The sequence below is a fragment of the Nomia melanderi genome, chromosome 3, assembly GCF_051020985.1.
Source record: "Nomia melanderi isolate GNS246 chromosome 3, iyNomMela1, whole genome shotgun sequence".
Classification (NCBI taxonomy): Eukaryota; Metazoa; Arthropoda; class Insecta; order Hymenoptera; family Halictidae; genus Nomia; species Nomia melanderi.
In genome coordinates, this window is record NC_135001.1 from 16,641,104 (window position 1) to 16,658,083 (window position 16,980).

The window sequence follows — 16,980 nt, forward strand, 5'->3', positions numbered from 1 at the left end:
GTTGTGACAACTTCTCGTCGTGGAAAGTGGCAAGTTTTAAATTTACCTTCCAATTGGATAAACATAGAATTACTCTGATTTACGCTGTGACTCTCGGCCGACACAGTCCTGCTCTTTCCCATCCCACGGTCCGAAGTCTGGTAACTAAGATGACAATGTTTCCGGTACGGTGACGGTTCTATCCAAGAACTGTTCCGTTATATTTCCATTAACTACTCTCGACATAATTAATGTACAGTATACTTTAATGCGCAGTTCGTAAAATTATTAAATTAAGATATCATCTTGAACGGAAATAAAAATAAGTAATGTCGGGTAATACAATTCGTAAACTTATTCTTTACGGTACTTTTTCTGTATTTACTTTCTTACCAGTCTCGGAAAAATTAGTATTCTTATGTTAAACATTTCAATAAATGTGACGAAATACGGAGAAAGTCTATATCGTTACCAAACTCTTAAGTTTATTAATAACAATTTGAAAACTGTAAAAAGATTTAATAAAAGATAAAAAGAGATGAAAAAATCTAAAATATCAAGGAATACAATTATAATAATTAATATTATAAACATTGTTGAAGGATAAAGTATAATTGAAACCGAATTAAAATGTATTAATACATTTTAAAGATTTCTAAAGAATTTTAATTTCCTTTGCATGTTACTCCTCTTGTCGCATAAGTACAAGGTATGCAGTTGAAGCAACACGTCACTCGTAAAATATGAGCATGACCATGAAGTGTATGTATACGCCATCGAAATAAAATAAGCTTAAAGATTAAGATCCTTTGTTTTAGAGCACCTATGCACTCTGCCAATTTCGGTCGCGATACGTTAAGTAGGTCGTATGCGGTAAGCATCGTTGCAGCTTAATATTGTTAGGTAAACGTTTTCAATTGCTATGCAAACTTCAGCGAGCTATCAGAAACTGCGCGAACAACGACGCATAACTTAAACAGTTAGAAACTGTACGCTGGAACGAGTCGGAAGTTGGAAATCTTCGTATAATATTAGAGAGGATACATCTTGAAGAGTCCATCTTTTCGGTCGGTTACTTGTGTAATGTATACTAGGGAATAGTCAACTAGGCATAAACTCGTTTCAAAATTACACAGTTATCGAAATGTGCATCGTACTCGACATATTACTTGAAATTAGAAATTTTCAATCTCAATTGAATGTCATGCAATAGTTGAAACATATAAATGACGTTTCATAGTAAAATACAACTTTACAATCTTTAACCAAAATTTTGTTTTGTTTTTTAAATTGTGAACTCTGGTAGCTATGAGTCCAAGTAAATTACTCCTTTCAATCTTTTGCACTTGAACTTTTTTACCTTGGTGAATGGTAAATTTGATTTTATTGGCCAAATCAGAGACTAAATACTGAAATCAATGAAACATGAAATCACATCCAAGTTTAACTGTAAATTCAAATAGTTTGACCTTCAGTGCAATATATTGTTGGTGTGCCTGAGAGGCACACTTCGAGCACAACGTCAAACTTTGGCAGTGACCGTGACGAATACTCCGAGTGCAAAAGGTTAAATAGCTTTGTGATCATATATGATATTTTGGGAGAAAAATCATTAAATTGTATATATGAAACATCAAAATACAGGAATTACACATTCTTCTGCATACGAAGAGACATAATTCGGCTTTTTAGTTTCGCCATGATTCTGCTTGTGAATGTACAATCAATAATTTATAAATTAACCCCTTCTGGGGTTAATGTCTACGTTTACTTCAAAGGTTAACGGTTGATAATAAGAAAATAATGTATAATTTATATTTAAAAAGAATTAATAACACTCACACTTCTCAAATTCAATTGAAAATTTTCGTAACGAGTCTGACACGATGTTGTAGGTCAAGAGGTTAACAATGAAAAATTTCATGTTCCACTTTGCCACTAAAGATAACGTTAAAAACAACTCTTTACTTTTTACGAACAAAAACTGTGCTCTACCTTAACACTGCATTAAAATTCTGCATTTTCTTTTCTTCATTTAATTTTGTATCAATTCCTATATTGTCTTATTAATTGGTTCTTCAATTTTCATCCTACCCTTTGTTTCTGTTTCCACTAAAAGAAATTTATCATCTAACTTGTTTATCTCTATTTTGCGGCCAGTTAGTTGATTGGTTACGATAGAAAAAGTGCCGGGATGATTAGTATTAATAAGATACTCTAATTAATAAAACTTCGTCACGCAGATTAACAGTTTTATTAACAATATCAACGTAAAGACGCGTTTAATATGACCCACAGAATATCGCTCCCGAAGCCAGCGTGCTTCAGCCAGATGCGCTGAAGACAAATAAGACATATCCCTCTACATGATATTTTCACTTTTCGGGAAAATCGAGCAAAGAAGAGGAAATCGAGCGTGATGTCGCATGGGCGTAGGCGCGAAATTATCCCGTTATTGCATAAATGCATAGACTACGTGGAGAGGAAGTGGAACGTGGGTCGAGCACTTTGTAGGGTCCCCTAAAATATGGAGGCTCCGTCGCGTTTTCCTGGTTCTTCATGGATAAGAAGAGGAGGACTTCTTACATATTGCGTCGGCGCTGCATAAATGCATGTTATTCATGCAGCGCATTCGTTGAGCTTGGTTTTTCTTTCTTTTTTCATTTTGTGGTCCTCGCCCCCTCCCTGCCCGCCGGTTTCTTCCTCTTTCTGTCCCTGTCCCCGCGATAGTAACCCCCCGCTTTTGTTTGCGTTTCTATATTTGCCTCTATTTCCGTTCCCTGTGTTCCGCGGCGCCGCTTTATTTTCTTTTTATCTTCCGTTTGCACGTAGTTACCGTACTTCGGTTACCTAACCGTCGATGTATAATTTGTTACTTATGTAACATTCAAGACCACTGTGTTTACGTCTCTTTGGAAAAGGGAGCGGGACTAGGTAGTGTGTGCTCCGGCGAGTTGAAACGGTGCGGATAAACCACGGCCTCCACTTAAGCGATTGCTCGCACCCATTGTGGCTTTTTCCAGCGAAACGAAGATTCACTGCCCCATGGAGCGCAACGCTCGGGTATGGACCCGTGAATCCATTTCACTCCCCCACACGCGACCCCACATAATAGCCGTTAAGAAAAACATTACAAATATATATGTGTACGTATGTATATATAAATTTGTGTGTATGTGTGTGTGTGTGTGTGCGTGTGCTTGCATGTATAGATTGGAATTCGTTTCTGTCACTCCCACATGGGGTAACTATGAATGCGGGGCGACTTTGTCAGCATTAATGTCTCCACGATAGCCGAGAAATGCAAGTTAATTAAAACTGAAATTGAAGTTTGCACCGCGGGAAATTACAGAACTCTTCCAGAGAGGGAGATATTAGGTCAGTGGAAAGTTTTGTCATTCTGTTAGGTATACCGTGATCTTATTAAACAAATGAGAAAACCCGCAACCGATGAGTAGATTCTTCACTCCCTATTCGTTTGCAGTAATACTCGGAGTAATTACTGCTTGGAATCCTTTAAGACTTTTCTGTGAGTTCTCAAACTATTTTTGTAAATTATAAATGCCGTCGCCTTCCAAACTTTATGTACCGTTCAGCAGCGGTTGAAACTTTAGAATTCTCTGTTATAATTAAACGGTAGATGTGCTCGTAGTATATAGACGAACTATATAGTTTTACTGAAATTTGAAATAGTATTCATCGCAACAATGAATTCCGTGACAAAAGAAACAAATTTCGTTTAATTCTAATTTTATTGTACCTCATAGAAATTCGTATATGGATGAATTTAATTAAAAAATTTAATTAAAACGAAACGGAATTATCGGTATTGAATCGGTGTTGACGTAATAACGTCAATCCAATTGTTCGTATTGAGGAGTCACGAAAAGCTCTGAAAGTTAAATTTCTTTGGTTGGAAATATGTTTCTAGAATATCTGAGAAAGTGGAGAATATAGGCACATCATTTGTTTAAATTATGTTTAAATTGTTACATACGTTGTTTTCTCCCATTTCTATCATTTATTATTGTATAATGAAAAACAAAGAATTTCAAAACAATGCATTCCCTTATATTAATTACTAGAACACATATCTGAGATTTCATTTGAATCAATTACATATAGCAAACAAAAATGACTAAAACTTATTATTGAAAGAAGTGAAATGGTTTATTAATCTCAGCTGCAACTGTTCAAATTCACAATTGATATACGTCAAATGGTTTCGCTCTACATTTTCAAATAAAATTTATTCGGCGCTGATAAGTAATGAAAATATTTTGAAGCATTTCAGCTATTTAAATGCTGTATATCTTAATTGTTTATCTTTCAATCTCCGATTTTTAGAACTTAAACGAACGAACATCAATTTTTCTAGGAACAATAGAACAAGCTGCACAATGAACGTCAGTGAACCTAGTGTTAATAAAAAGAAAATAGCATCAACTGCGATCTTAGTGTTAGTATTGCAACTCATTTAAAGTTACTAATTCAAAACGACGCAATTAAAAGAAAATTTTCCCATCTAGTTTCCGAAACATTGTGAAAAATACATTTCTAACCCTCAAGTTTGAGAGGCGTTTATCCCGCCCCTGTAGAGAATTTCCTATAAAGAATACGTATGAAATATTTTTTCGAGAAGTATTTCCATAAAAAATGGACGGCCTACATTGTTCCGGTACGTTCCTACGTAAATTAAAATAGAAACGATGCCAAGGTTTGCATTAACTTTCAACAGACCAATGTCGTAATATACGCGGCATAGCACTTTTACTTATTAAGTCGAAATGCCACGCATATAGCAGCAAAAGAGGTCATTTTACTATTTTCATCATTGTTACTCTTATTATATTCTCGTTTAACATATTAAGTACTACACAGATTCCTTACAATTAATTTATTTTCGTTTATTACCTGTATATTTCATGCAAAGTAAAAAACAAACTTAAATTACTTCTGAACCGTTAACGCGTTAAGCGCCACGGAAATCTTGAGCGTTTTACACAGAACACTAATTCTTTCGTAGTGAAGATAAATAGGAACAATTGCTTGGCATCGTAATTTTTACATTACATTGTTGTCAACTTACTTACGTTATCAAACACTTCCATTCAACATCAGTTACGTTACATATTACAATTATTTTCTAGCAATTCGGAAGTATCGATCATTAGTGACTAACACAGCGCGTACGTGTTAATGGTTAATTTATTTCGTTGGACAGCCGTGTCACGAAATTCCAGGGTATTTATTATAGAGCCGAACACTGGGAAATAGTAATAGGCACATAGGTTCGGGGAGGCGAAGTATTTCCCACAGGGAGATCAAATTAGATATTGGCATAGGCGCGTTATTGCGGGCTTGAATTGGAGGAACGAGATATCGAGAACTGCCTATTCGAGAAGGAGGAGTTAGGATAGCCCCGTGATCCTTAAAGCGAACACGAAGGGGTTAGAACTGATCGAGGGGAGGTCGCACGCGACGAGAGGGTGCTCTGCTCCGGAAAATGACCTGTCACTCGCGACACGTCCCTTCTTCACCCCCTTCATGTTCCGCTACGGAACGCGCTCGGTTCTCTCCTTCGCCTTCTATCGCCGCTTTTTCCTTTTTATTTCTCCGCTGCGATCCCATCCTCTCTGTCTTCCGCCTTTTTATTCAAATCCTCGTGTCATCTAAGAATCAAACGACATTCATCCGTTGCATCAAGACCGGAATTTAAGGATTCGGGAACACTGTTTTCTGGAAGTCACCTTCCTTATGATGACAAACTTCACTTGCTATGACGGGAAAACACTTGAGCCTGTTAACTATGGAATTTAATTTCAGAAATCTATGAATAAATCAAATAATGAAGACTATACTCATCTAACGCAAGCTAAATGCAGCTATAGTATATTCTAACGAAAAAATAAAGCAAAACGAAAAAGAATTATATGTTTATCCAATGAAATAAATAATTTATTGTTGAAATAATTAGATCATTTTAATTTTAAGATGACGTGTATACTCTTCGAACACAGTTAACTGGTTAATTGCAATTTTGTTGAAATCTTTGAAATCTTTTGAAATCACAACAAGTTAACGACATTTTTAATTTTTCCTGGAATCTTTAGAATGTACTTTGCGCACTTTATACGTGAATAATTTTATTTTAAACATTTCAACACGAACAATCGTTTCAAAATGTTACAAAAGATACCCAATCTATTCCGCACCAATCGTAACCTCCTCAGCCTCACTGTATTTTCTTCCTAAAGATCCACAAAACCAATCTTCTTTATGTTCCCCTCTCTTTAGTTTTTTCAAGCACTTCAATAAAGAACTCAGATTCACGAAATAGAAGGAAAGTATTTAACTATCATTTACATGCAGAAATAACAGCGACGTCAGCTGTATAATGAGTTTTAAATTCAGTCTTGATAAAGTGTTAATCAATAATCACGTGTATGCATTTTGCGATGATTTATTACATTTATCTAAAAAATTATTTCATCAAATAAAGCAAACATCTGATATAATAATTATTAGATTACTAACATTTCTAAATATGAATAATTTTCCTATTACATTTTTATATTAGAATATTAATATAAAAATGAACGTGTATTTTGATATAAAGCATAGAATACAACAATTGAACAACCCTATTAATAATCTATACCTTTCATTCAATAAATTATTTCAACAATATTGTTAACAGATATCGTTAACTCCTCTATCTGAATTCTTCCACATGATCTAAACGATCATCCACAAGAAAAACGAATCTCAAATACCAACTTTAAAGGCCCGGACGTCAATAAATAATTTCAGCTTAACACTCTGACCGAACAAAATAAACACGCTTTAAATATTTTCTAATTGGTTCACCGTTAATGCCCTGCCCACACAACTGTTATCTTTCCTGTTTAAAATATAAAAACACCCGCAATGAGACGTTCCCGCTCGGCTCTCTCGCATCCGCGGCGTTTCCATTTCCAATTCACGGCACAGTAAACTCGCTGAATATTTTAATAACATCATATTACTCTTCCGGAACACGTTTCCTTTTTTCACGGGGACCGAACGACCGAGGAATCGTGTGCCGTTTCCTTGCCCTTAACTCGCACCTCACTGTCAAGAACTCGAAGAGCCGGCTTATCCTCGCCGCTGTATATTTGCGTCGTATAAGCTGCATGGACACGTTGCCGGCGTTATACGAGCCTTCACAGATATTGCGTCAAGTTGAACGCGCGCCCGAAAGTTTTCTCAAGACACCCCCGGCACCAGCCGTAGACGCCGCGAAAGTGTTCCGAGGTTGGTTTGTAATACCTGGCCGAGGGGAAAAAAGACTGGCTGACGTGTAAAACCGGGCGGATGCTGGTAAAACGGATACAAGCGTTACGTATGTATGTAGGGAGCTCGTTACGAACTTCACTTGACGGCTTGCGCGCGCGGGTTATTACACATTAGGGCTGAAACTTAACCCTAAACTTCAAAGTCAAACACCGATGACGCACGACCAGCTAGTAAACCTGGTGGGTTTTAAATTATTCGGTCAACGCAGAAGCAACGAGTCGACGATCTTTTAATTTTCACGTCTATCAATGGAACTCTGTCTATTTGCAATATCAGCAAAATTTGGGAGAAGAGTCAAATATTGTTTTGAAATAACTATTTCTTGTGATTTAATAGAAATATATAAATATCACGTTTTCTTTTGTATTGTAAATAGAAATATAATAACCGAAGACACTGTCAGTTGCCTGGAATTAATAGATCTTTAAGTGCACTATTGTTAATTCAATAGTATGAAATAAATCATAAACTGTAATTGTATGTTAAGTAGATTCTTCATGCTAGAACGTTTCGTTTAAAATATTCAAAATGTTACTTCTGAAGATACTATTTCAAATATTAAACATGATACTCTATAATATATTATTTTTCTTAACTGCGATAATGTCGTATACAATAATTATTTTGAAAGTACGTTAATTATCTTTAAGAATGATTGTATTAAATGGAACGCGTGTTCTCGCTTCAGATAACGTGACAAATGTATTTTAATGTATCTACTCCCGAATCGAAACTGTAACATATATAGCTGAGTCAATTATTGTTACGTATTCGTCTTTAATAAACGGTGAGTATCGCCGACTACTAAAATCTGTTATTCCGTACATGTAATTTTATTGCGACGTTACCCCTTTTATGCAGTCGTTGCAAACTATTGAATTGCAAAGTGGAGGGTGTACCGCTATGAATGTCGTCTATCGTTGAATGGATCTCGGGGATACCTAATAAAATTCAAAAGGTCTAATGTATTTTACTTGTGGCCATCAATTTTAACTTGCGTTAAGAAAAGAAGCCGCGTCTCGCGGGGCTTGATATTTCACGAGCTTTCGCGATATCGAAATATGTTGTAACCGTCGACTTATGATGCAATAAGAAACTTTCTCTTCTTTTTTTTTTTTTTGTTGAAGAGACATTCAAGTTGTTTGCATTCGAGGAATACCCGTTCGTCGTTCGACACTGATACCAATCGGCGTTCGAACAGCCAGGAACTGAAGATAAATCGAAACGGACGACGGGGGGAGGGCGGTCTCCAAAGTTTCGTTGTGAATATCGAAGTAGAAGAAAGCGTTAACGCACGGATATTTTCAAGGAATCGGGGGCTCCGCGGAGAAACTTACTAACTACGAATCGCCCTCTTATTTTTCCGAAAATCCTGCAATTTTCTGCATTACACGAAGCATTTAGTTTTATTAGACTTTCCAAAGTCAAACACTTTTTGAACTACCATTTACGAACGGGTGATATACTCTACTAACGACTGCGACGTGATTCAATAACTATACATATTTAATGCAATTACAGTTTTCATTTCTGGTTAAATGTAGATTATACGTATTATTCCTTATTTGGAATTAAATCAGATAATATTCAGAGACATTTTAGGATAACTGTAAACCGATTATAGAGAGAATGTATAACTCGTATACTTTTTATTTTCTTTATAACTTGCGAGCGTGGACTTCTCGATGCAACTTTATTGCAATGTACACTATGGAAATGTACGTTTGACACATAACTAAACAGCTGTCGTAGTTCTCATTTCACTCTAATTTAATGCTTGTATTTAAAGAGACATTAATATGTGGATAAGTACATATGTAATAATTTCTTTGATAAAATATAGATCGCACAATGGAATGTTCCGTTTTCTCCGGAACTCCGTTACTGGAGATTCATATACATTCCCTTTGCCATTAGTCTTTGTCTGAGACTGCAGTCATAGGAACGTCATACTAGGCAATGCTCGTTGACAACGTACATTGCTTTTGAAAGACGTAATTATGCCAGTCACGTAAACGTTAGTTCCGACGTGTGTAACTGGGAAAAAGTATGTAACCTATAATGCCACCTCGACAGAAAGTGCTCGAATGATTTGCACGTGAAAAAAATAATATCATACAATTAAGAATATTTACAAAATAATGAATTCCCTTGTTTGTTTATTACATATAAAATATTATTTCCTGAAATTTTAAAATGACAAGAAATATAATAATGTAAACGGCAAAAATTATTAAAATATATTTAATACTTTAAACGAAGAGATATCAACAAAACAGTTGGGAGTATTTCATGTCTGCCTAGAGATGATCGAAGACTATTCAAAGACAATTTTGAATTTTCTTATTCTGAACAGTCTGATAAAACAAATATGTCCACTGTTATATTAAAGTTTCCTCTGTTTTCTCTGTTATTAATAAACTTATTCCGCATATTCGATATCAAAATAAATTTTAAAATAGACGTTTAGTTCGGCCGATTAAATACTTTCACCATAGCATACATTTAGACGAAGGGATCCGGGAAATGGTGAACCGTAATCCTCAACGGTTTCACTTTTTCAGGATATTGTATTATATCCTAAATCTCACGCATGAATGTATTAACAAGCAGCTAACTTCCGATGTAATTCTACCCCCGACAAAGGTGTCTGTTGTCAATCGAAAGCATATACGCGCATATGTATATACCTACATGAATGCGATATATGATCGCGATTGTATTTTCAACCAATTGAAAGACGATCATCGTAGTAAGAGGGTTTCGGCATACTATGGAAAGCGCGAAATACCGACAGTGCCGTACTTACAGGTCTCGTGCCCGAATGGTATGTCAGAGCAGATCAATACATTCTTGTACGCCTCACCGAATTCGCACGACAAGAGTTTCTGGCTGCTGTGCTGGCACTGTCTGTGACAGCTCGGAATATATATGCAGACCCAATAAATTCTTAATAGTAATGCGAGATCCGTGGTTTAAAATTACATCGCGCGACGGGGATGGCTTTGGTTTACGTATTATCAACTTCGCGTTCACCCCCTCGGAACAATTATATCAGTACTCGATGCATTAGCATCCGATGTAGCGAGTAGAGAAAGTGACAAGTTACAAATTGCAGAAGTGCATTTACTGAGGTTCCGATGAATTTTTAATGTGTCAAATGGTTGGATAAATTCATTTGTTTAACTAATTCAATTAATAGAGAGGGAATGTTTAATTTAACAGTAATTTAAATAATTCAACTGTAATCATGCCGAGTATCAGGCTGAATGTAGCAAAAACCGTTACAAGTTGATACGATTTTTAATATTGAGGTTTTATTATTTTTATTCGGGTTAATACTAGCATAAGGCATATACATACGTCTCGACATGTTGACATAATTTTTAATAACTTCGTTTAATAGATAATCAAAGTATCTCATTCTCAGTTGATTAATAATACAATTATAATGTAACCCGTACGTTTAGACGTCATTTTACGAAAACCAAAATTAATTGTTCCTATTATTAAAAACAATATCTTAAGGCAAATTTATATAATGAAATAATTATCCCAATACAATATATTCTTTGACTACGCCAAACCACGCGAAGGTCCCATTCGTTCGAAAGAATTTCATAACGCCGCCAGTCTACTCTCTAATCAGTAGTTACCGTTGCGTTCCATCCGCGCAGAAACGACTAATTCACCGAACAATGGAAGATTCTAAATCGGTTATCCCGCGCGCATCAACGGAACAATGTAAAACTTGGCGCGCACCACGTGGCGGGAATGTTAAAGCGTTACCCATGTGCCTCACACGTTTCACGGAAGGGAACAAAGTCTAACGCGATATAAACAAACTGTCAGCGGCAGTTACTGTGCTCTGTATAGCCGGACAAAGAAACGTAAATTATGGGGTGCGGGGCGGTGAACGGAAACAAGAAATCGCGACAAAAAGAAAATCTGCGAGCGTTGTGCACCGGAGGTGCCCTTCTGCTTTGCCAGTCGGCAGATATTATCGTGCCGGCCGTAATTTATATTGGCATACTCGCGTTCCCCGGTTCGAGAGGCAGTTGTAAGAACTTGGTATCTAATGTGTATTGCCGGTGCTCTCGTGCCCGCCGCAAGCTCCCATAACCGGAGTTTCCCTCTCGCCCTCGCGCGACCCACTTCGAGCCCTCCCCCTCGCGGCCTTCTTCTTCTTCTTTGCTGCTTTATGGTTACATTCAGCCGGAATCTATAGGTCTGCCGCGGTGTATAGAGCAGCTAATCCTAATTGTTCAGAAAACTTTTCAGATACCTCTCGAAGTGTGTGCTCCGGGGTTAAGTACCGTGAAGGTTTCCGAACTGGGCCGAGCCAGTCGAGCGTTGCCAGTTGCATCGAGAACAAGTAATCCATTATTAAAACGCTTGAACCGCGATCCAGTCTAAAGAAAGATTCCCGATTCTCAGTGACGCGCGGCTGGCTTGAAGGGAACGGTCTAGGATAAGACGGCGTGCAATGGAAGGGCGTTTTCGAGCCTTAAACTATGCTTTTTTATTATTTCAACCTCTTGCCTTGCAATAACGTGTCAGACACGCGGTGCAGATTTCAAACAGAATTGAACTAGTATGGACGTTTGCTCGATCTTTTTGGATTCAAATTAAATATTATTCTTCTGTTATCAATCATTACATTTTGGAGCGAAGATTGATATAGAATATACTTATAATCTTGCTTTTTTCCCTTAATAAATCATTAATGACAAAGTTGTATCGATCGTAGCGGAGAAGTAAATCGCAGGGCAAGGGGTTAACAATAAAACTACTAGACGGGTCAACGTGATTCATTCTGGGTGTCTTCTTTTTCCATTTATTAAAAAGATAACAAATGTTTCTTTGAGAAATTAGTCAAGAGATTGATTACGCATGCGCAAATTGAATTGTAAATCGATTAAAGTCTCAACAGATGCACTCCTGTAGTTTCTATAGAGAAATTTCAGGAACTCAATTTAACTGCTCGGTAGTTTTAGTATTGCAAAGGTAAAGACAATAATTTGTGTAAAGACAGTCTTAACCCTTAACTGTCGGGGTGAGAGAAGATTATACTACGACCGTTTTGCTTGTCTGTGAGATCAACATGCGTTTAAGGTATAGTGGAAGCATTGTTTAAAAGAAATCATAGTTTTATTTATGAAATTTCTTGATGTATCTGCTTTATTAATTAGAGTAGAAACGCAAGTCGATAATACTTATTCTAACTAGACTGATTCATTAATGTCTTTGAAGCATATTTTATTGTTAAATATTTTCTTTTGTTCGCTAGACACAATATTGGTAGTTAAGGATTTAATAACTGACAAGTGCATTGAAGCGTTCACTGGGAAAATAGAGAATAGAAGAAAATTTATATTAAAATGCAGAATGAGAAGAAAAATATACAATTAAATAAATTACATTTTTATACATTAATGTATGTATACAGGGTTAAATATATACTTTTATATTTTTATATTTTATGTTCTTTCAGAGATACTAAGGCGATTGTACGTTTTTTTAAATAAAATTATTTACTGTTTTAGTGCTGCGTTATAGCCAAGAAATAAAGAAGAGCGGCAACCCGTAATAAGTTAACCTTGAATCTACTTTTAATCTTGGAAATAAAGGGGAGATTAAGTGAGTTTTAAATGAGGCCACGAAGAAAATATGAGTTTACATTCAAAGCAGAAAAATGGATTAGAAGAAAAAATGTATGTTCCAATTGTGAAGATCAACAGTAGTATCCAAGCAATTTATGATTTTATATTTATTGGAAATCGTATGACAATTTATAATAATATATGAATACGGAATAGAAAGATCTCAGATCACATCACATGATGATTTAACAATTTACTTTTATGTAGATTTTATTATACCAATTTATTATATCCAATTAGAGCTATGCAATAATACAAAAATTATTTTATATTGAATAACACTAACAGATCTGTAAAATTAAAATTAAATATGTAATAGAAAATAAAAATGGAAATGCTTAAAAAATGAATATTAAAATTACACAGCAAATCTTCGATGGAAGTTTCAAGCTGCAAAGAAGCTACGAAGCTGTGAAAATCAAGTGTCATTTCCAGAAGTAGTAGGAAAGTTGACGGAAATCGTGTCTATAGACGAAGTATACCGTAGGCACCTTCGAATCGTTGAAATATCCTCTCTCAATGTCCTTAAAATGATTGTAACAACTGTAAACCTTTAAAACCTATCGTACTTCATCATTACAGTCAAGATCCTGCCAAATCCAGCACTGAAGAACATGAAATATGAACATAATAATATAAATGAGATCGTCAATGGTAACAATGTTTCAGAAACTTCTCGTGGAAGCTCCGAATCAATATATCTCCCTTTGTCAATATAATTGGTATAATACGATCACTGTTGATTCTTTAACTTCAGAAAGACTTAAACCTGAAACTGAGCAATTTATCTACGTACACAGACTTTTGTATCCTCTGTTTCTTTGCAGAAAGGTCTAAAAGTAAACAATAAATAAAAATTAACAAACAAGGGAACACGTTCTGCATATTATATATTTCCTCGAAAAATAACACCTTCATCGAATTGAAATCTTCGATACCAACCATGTAGATATAAACGATTAAAACTAAATAATTTTTTAATTGATAAACCTGAAAAGTCGTTCCTCCGTTTTCCGAGTTAACGACGATTCAACACTCTAAACACGAACATCCCATAAAACAGCCGAGGAACAGATTTCTGAGGAACGCCGAAAGGAACGTCCGGAAGGCTTAACGCGGTACGGGCAGGGACCGCAACACAGATCGCAACGCGCAATAATGCTTTCGCTCGAAATGTCGACGGCACGCGTAAGCCTGGCTGAACGATGTAAGCCCGACCGGAAAGCTCGAGGTGGACCGTGCGCAAAAAAAGGGAAAAGTATACATGAGTAAAAGCGACAGACTGGTGAAGACTGACGGGAGGAGAGGGAGAGGAACGGAGGAGGAAAGAGAGAGACGGCGGTAGATAGCGGTATCGAGTGAAATAAACAAAGAGAGGCGGAATGATGGAAATACAGGATGAGAGGGAGAAGAAATCGACGTAAGCGCAGTAAAATCTATCGAATCAGTTTAACGAGTGTACAACGGCTATAAATCAGTAGGCGTTGTTGTTTTTTTCGTCGGCCCGATAGGCGGAGGGGTTGACCGTGGAGAAGAACAAGGGAAAGAGTAGGGAATCGGGAGGGTCGCGGAGGCAAAAGTGTTGCAACGCAACACAATAAAAGCCGTTGCCGGCGGTGGACAGGAGGGCAGATGCATTTTACGACCCGCACTGCACCTATGTCCTTTTCTGCCTTTTCCCCTCACGTTCCTGTCCGGCCACCTCACACTTTCCTCCTTCCTCGCCAGCCGAACCGAGCCGACCCTCCCGTCCGCCAGCATGCTCCAGCGTATCCAGATGCAGTTGGACGCGCGCCGACTACCGGACGTGTCCAGTGAATTGATTTCAGTTACTTCCCGATCATGTAACTTGTCCAGGCTTTTACATGGACAATTGATTATTATTGCTATTCCGATAGCCGGCGATCTGGATAGCGGCGAGCTACCAAGGGTGTCCCCCACGGAGAAAACAGTTCGAGGCTTCTACACCGGAGGACCGACTTCCGCCTCGTCTAACTCCCTATGGGATTCCTCTACTTCTGATCTGGATTCGGTCGTGCGTGGGCGGACGTCATTATTGTTCCGAGCTGCGCGTAATCTCCGGCGGACGACCATGCTGGGAATGTATGTTCACGGATCGAATTGTCCGGTATTGTTATTGAAATTTAAGTGAGACGATAGGTTTCGCGAGGGTGCAAGGTGTTAGGTGGTTGCGTAAATGTATTTTAATGGAGGCACGAACTGCAGAAAGAAGAAAGAAAACTTCTGATTAATCGGAGTCCATCACTGTTCTTTGATTGCCCCATGGGACTAATAATATAGAAAGAATGTTGAATATATCAGAAGGTGTTTATACTACGAGTAGAGGTCCCGATTTCACGTGTTTAGGAATACACCTATAAACCAGTTAACTGTGTTTGACGAGCATACACGTCATTTTAAAGCTTAAAAAGTTTCGTCATCTTTAGGAATATAACACAACCTAATAATCCGGTTTATCTCTATAATTACTTTCCTGCGCGAGGTGCAGGATTAAAATTTTGTACAGGATGTGTTTTCTTGATAAACTATTGAAAGCTCCATCGTCAATTTAATTTGATTTAAGAGTACTTTTAATTCTCTTATCCAGCTACACTCTTTTTTATCAACTCATAGAACTGCGATGTCAATATCATTTATCAATGCCATATTATGAGACTATGGCAATAGAGACAAGCCACATTATTCCTAAATAAATAAATATTAACCAGTTAACTGCGTTTAACGTGTTACACGTCGTGTTAAAACTTGAAATACTATTAATTCTTTCAACGATGAATTATTTGTTTCAGATAAACATGTAGTTCTTCCTTGCTTTGCTTTGGTTTTTCATTGAAATTTACTCTAGGTGCATTCGTCTTGCATTTGACGAGTACACACTTCATTTTTTTATTTTATTGCGCGCGACACGAGATATTTTTGAAACTGAATTACACCATTAACACGTGTTAATATTATTATACCTGTCACCTTCTTGTCAGAAAGAAAAATACAAATTTTCGCACTCTACAAACGTGAAATTGTTTTTGTTTATTGCTGAGCTACGTATATTTATATACATTCCCATTTTTACTAACTGTTGCACAAAATGTGTGATCGAAGAAAATTATAATTCATGAAATTAAGAATTTATTAAATTATAACCGATCTAAATGCTTCGATTGTATTCATTCCTCGTCGTGTATTTATTTAAAACGCGGTAAAAATGTATGAAACCCGCAGTGAATTAATTATGCAACGAGAAAATATGCTCACAGAGTATCACATAATGCGTCGATAAAAAGGAATTGATTACATTTAAATATGTATTATTCGTAATATCGATACTTATGCAGAAAAACAAAAGTACAATGTGCGATCATACATATTCAGGCATAATTACGTAATCTAGAAAATATGGTTATTATTATTCAAATATTCAGTGTACAAACATTTACGTCCCTGGCTGCATATATTTGTACCGGTGAATATTCAATTAATGATATTTTACTTTAATTACATCATTTTATTTCAGCAAATGATAACAACGGCCAGCTTCATTTTCATATAGAAAGTACTCGAACTAAGGGAAGACCTTCGTCGTTTCTTTCAAAAAAATTACGTTAATGAATAGTATCCTTTCCCGTGCGCGTTCTTTTAATGAAAGTAGTAATGCGTCACAGATATTTTACATACTTCAACTAATGAGAGATCACAAAGAATTTCAAAGACCGGTTCGCCGTGTGTGGAGCAACATGTTTTTGGTGCACGGAGAATATTTCTTTTATTTATGCCGCGCTCTTTCCGCTTTCTTTATTTAAATCGCCCTATGGCGTTTGTTGTTTTGAACTTTGAAACGAGCAAGCTTTCATGTGAAACGTGCACCGTTAGGGCAGTAATATGAGTTGAACGCGATCTCGTCCGCCGCAGGAACATTTTTTTTTTTACTGTTTCGTTTTGTTTTGTTTCAGATCCGGCCGTGATAGTACGCATCAATGCGAAA

General features: G+C 36.6%; 1 protein-coding gene across 2 annotated transcripts in view; it reads right to left on the reverse strand.

Moving 5' to 3' along the window:
* The window catches only part of bru3 (CUGBP Elav-like family member bruno 3), a 975,444-nt gene that overhangs the window by 438,533 nt on the left and 519,931 nt on the right, over positions 1–16,980 (reverse strand). The gene's annotated exons all lie outside the window — the stretch shown is intronic.